Source organism: Bison bison, unplaced genomic scaffold (genome assembly GCF_000754665.1).
Source record: "Bison bison bison isolate TAMUID 2011002044 unplaced genomic scaffold, Bison_UMD1.0 scf7180017864042, whole genome shotgun sequence".
In the NCBI taxonomy this organism is placed as follows: domain Eukaryota; kingdom Metazoa; phylum Chordata; class Mammalia; order Artiodactyla; family Bovidae; genus Bison; species Bison bison.
The window spans coordinates 4,157,823-4,164,140 of record NW_011494614.1 but is presented as its reverse complement, the minus strand read 5'-3'; positions in this window follow the sequence as shown (position 1 = coordinate 4,164,140).

Below are 6,318 nucleotides of genomic sequence, written 5' to 3'. Positions count from 1 at the left end.
CCAGTCCATTCTGAAGGAGATCAGCCCTGGGATTTCTTTGGAAGGAATGATGTTGAAGCTGAAACTCCAGTACTTTGGCCACCTCATGCGAAGAGTTGACTCATTGGAAAAGACTGTGATGCGGGGAGGGATTGGGGGCAGGAGGAGAAGGGGACGACAGAGGATGAGATGGCTGGATGGCATCACTGACTATATGGATGTGAGTCTGAGTGAACTCCGGGAGTTGGTGATGGACAGGGAGGCCTGGCGTGCTGGGATTCATGGGGTCTCAAAGAGTCGGACACTACTGAGCGACTGAACTGAACTGAACTGATGCCATTAAGTTCTAAACTTGAACTTGTAAATAGCTGAATTTTGTTTCTTTTTACTCAAGTTGAGAATATCTGCCTTTTAAATAGGTTTATCTTCCTTATATTTATAATGATTACATTAAAGAAATCTTTTTATTTCTTTATCATGTAAGTCCTTCACTTTAGACTCATTCCTTCTTTGCATAACATCCTTATTCTGCCCTTTCTAATACTGCTTTCAAAGTTATACTTTCTGTTCTATATATTTGAGTCAGTTTCTCAACAACAGTACAAACAACTTGTTGGGCTGTGTGATTCTTTGCTGTGAGAGCCTGTCCTGTGCATTGTAGGATGCTTCTGAACAGCATGACTGACCTCTACCTTCTCCTAGAGTTTGGGCAACCAAACGTGTCTCCAGCCATTGCCAAATATCCCACAGTGGGGAAACTCACTCCCATTTGAGGACCACTGTTTTAAACGTTATCTGTCAATTGTCATGTGTACATATATCTTAACAAAGCTTAATGTTGCACTGCATCTTCTGCCCAGAGATGAGGACCTTAAAATGCTATATTTGAACCCCTTCCTTGTAGATTCAATTTCCCTTCTGGTAAAGTACTTTCTTCTGAAATGATACTCTCTGTACTCACTGGGTTTGTATCTGAAAAATATGTTTATTTTAGCTTTACTTTTAAATGACAGTTGAGATTGGTTTAGAAGGATGATGCTACTTTTCCTCAGCAATTAGGAGATATTACTCCAATTTTGTTTGGCATGTATCATTGCTCATGAGAAGTATGCTGATCATTACTTGTAAATGATTTGTATTCTCTAAGTTTTTACTATTTCTCATCATCTTTGATGTTCTGTAGCTTCCTTATGATATTTTATTCTATTTGTGGATTTGTTTTTAAATTCTACTTAGGATTTAAGAAGTGTTTTTAATCTGAGTATTCACTCTTCCCTCAACTCTGGAAAAATTTCCAACATCATCTCATCAAATATTACTTTCCCCTCATTTTATGGATTTTCTCCCAGAACTGCAGTAGAAATAAGTTGGATATCTTACTCTTTGCATCTCAACTTTCACATCTTATCCCTTTGACTGTGTTTTAGTATCAGTGATTACTTTATATTTATCTATCATTTTATCAATTTTTCTTTGGTACTGTCCAACATAGCTGCTTACACATCTGAGTTTTTAATGTTAATAAACTACATTATTTAATTCTAGACTTTACATTTTCATTCTTTATATTTGACTCCTCTCTTTTCCCCAAATGTTTATTCTTGAATTTTGGTTATATTATTTTCATCTCTGAAAATTGTAAACCTGCTTTTTAATATCTAAGATTTGCATAAAGGTATTGATGAGATGTGAATTTTCCCATTTTTATAGCTGCCGTTTCAGATTTTGGCAGTCTATTTCGTTTGAGTATGCTGAAATTTCTACAAATGGGCTCCTTGTCAGTGGCAGTTATTTTTTGTATGGAGGATCGAGTGGCCTAAGATGTCGGAGTGTCCTTTTAGTTATTAGATAAATGTCTTGGCTTTTTGCTTCTTCAAAAATCATGTCCACAAGCTTGTGTTTTCTCTTTTTCTCAGTTATAATTATTCTTTCTGTGACCCACAGAGATTAGCTGCCCTTGCCATATCCTAAGGCATCAGGCACTCTCTCTTCCTTTAAGACAGATAAGACAACTCATGCAGATTCTTATCTTAGGAACCTTAGTCCCATCTCTCAGACACAAAGCCCAAGGCCATCAGGAGCATCTTGGTGAAACTGTGTTAAAAATCCAGTCATTTAGACAGATGTTCAATCTAGATATGCTATGGGATGCTGCAGTTCTCAGTCACTCTTTGGTTAAGTTTCCTCTTATTTTCTGGCACCAGGGAGTGCTCATTTTTTTACTTTGGGGCTTGGGTTTGAATTTAAATTTTACTGGTTATATTTTATCAATATAACGTTAATATATAATTTCTATCTTAGAAGTTTTCCACTTCAGTTGAGTTTTCTGTATTGACTAGAACTCATTTAATTTTCTGATGTATCAATATTTCTTACTACTACTTTTGCTTCTATATTTTTAATTTTTTAAAAAAGAAACCGTTATTTTATCCAATTTTACTTAGATCTTACTCTGTTCTCTCCTTGAAGCCTTCTACATCTGTTTCATAGAAACTGCCTCTTTTCATGTCCTACTGAGAATACAAAACCTGTTTTGAAAAACCCCTGCTAGTTCATACAGTTCCACGTAGTTCATACACTTTTCAGATGTCTGCACTTCATTTTTGCTTTAGGATGAAGTTCTTTCCTCTTTCATCTCCAGTACATTTTTTGTAAGTTCTACACTTTTTCTGGTTGACCTTCTAAATCCAGCCTCTACCCTCCTTCACCCTGTGGGCACTTGCTGTGAAACCAATATGTATGAACTCCATCAACAGACTGGAGAGTCTTCTGGCTTCCAGTTGAGTTCAACCAGGAGGAGCATCTGTAGGCAAAGAGAGGACAGAGAGAGAATAAGGTTGGAACAGTTATTTCCCTATCTTAATTCCTTCCAGGTTATTGACTTGGCACAGCACCCACGAGGGACCCTAGCATTGTAGCTACCTTCTCGAGATTCCAAGATCTGTTACCTGACTTCATCCCTTCAGACTTGGTGTAGAAATGGCTACCTGTGGTTGCTGCCTGGGAATCTGCACCATCCTTCCTTGTATCTCTACACCCTGCCCACACCTTGGTAGAACAATCCCTTTATTGAATTCTTTTCTTGTCTTAGTTTTTGTTTGTTATTTTCTGAGTCTTGATTTTAAAAGTTTAACTTCAGATTTTTGCTATTTTTTTCTCATTCTTTATAGGGAGATGATCTATCGAGAGCAGGCAAAATACATGTGGAGTTTCTTTGGCCAGAGTCTTAAAATATGTTAGTCAGTTCTGTTTTTCATGTTTATAGCTTGAGTTTATTGTGTTCATATTGTACGGCTTTGTTAGAATCAAATAAGAATTTATCCTATCCCATTGCCTAGCTCTCCAACATTCTTTTCTGTATTGCTTCATGCCAGCTGTGACACTCCTATTTAACTAGCCAAGCTACATTCTCCGTAGGAAGGGAATAGAATAACACTTCCTGGCATACATAATTCAGAAAAAGCTCTCTCTATATTTATTCATCATGAAAATGGTCACTCAAGGGCTACTTCATCTAACTGAAGGTTTAAATCAAAGAGGAAGACTCCAAGCTGAAAAGGTTTAACTGGAAAAAGACATGCGGAAGCATTCTGCTTCCTCTGGGCCAAGTACCTCTTGTCAGACTAGCCCTTCTGGGATTGATAAAAGCTATCAATTCTTGAAAAACACAAATAAAACTACTACTTGATAGCACTGAAGAGTAATAGAAATGTGTGGAAATTGGAGAAGAGATGATACTTGGAAGAAGGGAAAGGATTCTGGTGTTTCCTGTTTACAAAACATTTATGCTCCACCTCCAAGGATTACTTAAACTGATGGAAAATGCACAGTGTTACTTGCTTAAAGAACCAGAAGACAGGATTCAATGGGCAATTGCAACCACTGAAATATGAGGAGGAAAAACACCAGAAAAGGAGAAAATTAGAAAGAAGGAGCCTCAGATTCTGTGTGTAACTCTGCCCAAATCTCTGGAAGCTCAGCTAAAGCTGAAAGAACTGAACAGAGATTTGAGAGGCTACCCACAGCAGGGAAAGAGTTTGATATTTTGCCTTCAACCAAATAAACTGCTTGCTGTTAAAAAAAAAAAAAAAACTGCAAGTATTTCCTTACTGAACTTATCAGTCCAGGGCAAAGCTTATCTGTGTAATGAGGGTTTCCTTTCCTTCAGTTCTGTTTCTTTCCCATTTTTGTTCCCTCACTTTCTACATCCCGCCTTCTGCCAACTCCTTGAGATATTTTCTTAAACCTCCATTCATCCTTCTACAAACCAGACAGAATCTCCTATTCCTTCTGCTACCTTGTTTTTCAGTCATTACTTACAAGGAACAAAAACACACTGAAAATACCTCATCAATAAAAAAGAAGTTATTTAAAGTGAATAACCATTCAAAGCATAGAAATTCAAGACAGCTGAAAGAGGTCATGCAGAGGAAGCTGGGCCTAGTAACAAAATCATCAGGTCTAGAAAAAGGAAGAAATTTCTCTTTCTAAAGCTACATGACTCTTTTGTCATTGCTTGTTTCTGCATCCAATATTGAAATCCTAAACTAGAGCTCTCCACCCATAAGTCTACATGACTACTTGGCCTCCACTCCCAAAATGACTCATTCTTTGAGTCCAAATTGCAGGAAAAACCAAAAAGCAAAACCAAGAGAGCCACTTTTTGTATTGGTTGACTTTGAGTTCTGTTGCTAATTACCAGTCCCATCAGCAGTGGCTGGTGAGATACATTTGTTGAAGGGAAATGGGAAGATGGGTTACATCACCCCTACAGGAGTCCTCTGGGATGCAGAAGATTTTCTCAAAAGAAGGCATGCAAATGGTGTTGTCAAATATACTGCAACCTTTGCAATCAATAATTTATGATACCTTGGTATAGAACTTAATAACAATAGATAATTATTTTCATAATGGGGACACTGCCAGGATACTTGTTAAGCCAAAAATATTTCTTTTGCTGTCCTCAAAAGCAGAGTTGCATAGATCAAGGAAGTGGTCATTTTGATTGTCAAGGATCTTAAGCCATATGTTTTTCTAAAATTCACATAGCATGTTTGATGTATTATCTAATTTTTCAGACCAATAGTGGTAGATGTTATAGGCTAATGCAGTCTCTATTTGTATTAGTTTCCATCCAGGACCTCTAAATATTCTTTTGTCAGTTATCATATATATAATCCTTTTTTAAAACTGAAAGAGTAAAGTGTTAACACCCAGTAAAAGACCCTACGGGAACATAGGGACTATATCAAAATGTTAACAATGGTTATCTCTGTGAGTGATTTTCTTTTATTTAAAAAATTCTAAAATATTCTATAACTAATTGTATTGCTTTAATAATAGAAAAATTAACTTCATAAAAATTACGCATTCTAAGTGCACAGGGGTAAATATTTTTGTAAATGAGAACTGTGGGCATAAATAAGTGATTAAAGTCTTGTAAACATGTAAGTATGGTTGAGAAAAGCATAGAAGTAAAAACCAGCACAACTTAAAGAGAGTGCCATAAAATAGCAAATAACTTTAGAGCTACAAAAAAAAAAAGAAAGAAAAAATTGTCAACATAAAAGACAATAAAGGAAAGCTAGAAGCAGACTTTGACATTTACCTTTAAATACACGCAGTAGAATTTTGAGTAAAACTGCTACGACAACAAACATCCACTAAAAACTTCAGTTAAAAATTCTGAGAAGAATTTTTTCTTTTTTTGGCCTTGGTAACCTTTTCTAAAAAAACTGCCAGTGGTCTGACTAGGAGATGACAAATGCAGACAATATCCATGATAAGAATAAGAAAACATGAGGAAGTAAATACACTTCAAATTTGGTCACTTAATCAGATCATTGATTAATTCATTTATCTTTTCTCTTCTGTAAGTCTAGAGACCAGAAGGAGGGCAATCAAAGTAATAGTAGAGAAGTGATTTCTAAGTGTTAGTCTTGAAGCAACTGGGGTTGCCATTGATCAAGATTTTATATTTTCAGGAGAGCGAGAAAAATGAGAAAATAGTAAAATTCATGTTAAGGTAAATTTATTAAATTTACATGAGATTATGTCCTTAATATACTTTCATTATTAAAATATCCTTTCTTCTATGAAATGACGTAGGTAGTGGATGGTGATTACTAATATATTTCCAGCAAAATGAAAGAGCTATAAATGCTATATTTTCCCAAATTTTCTGAATCTGTTAGATCCAAGAGTTATAGAAGTACAGCTTTAAACCATCATCAATGTACATAGTCTTTAAAGACAATAGTTCAATTGAGCAAGGAGATACACATCCACAAATAGGAATAGTACCATGCATTATGTGGTCAGATGATACGGTGAGTGGCA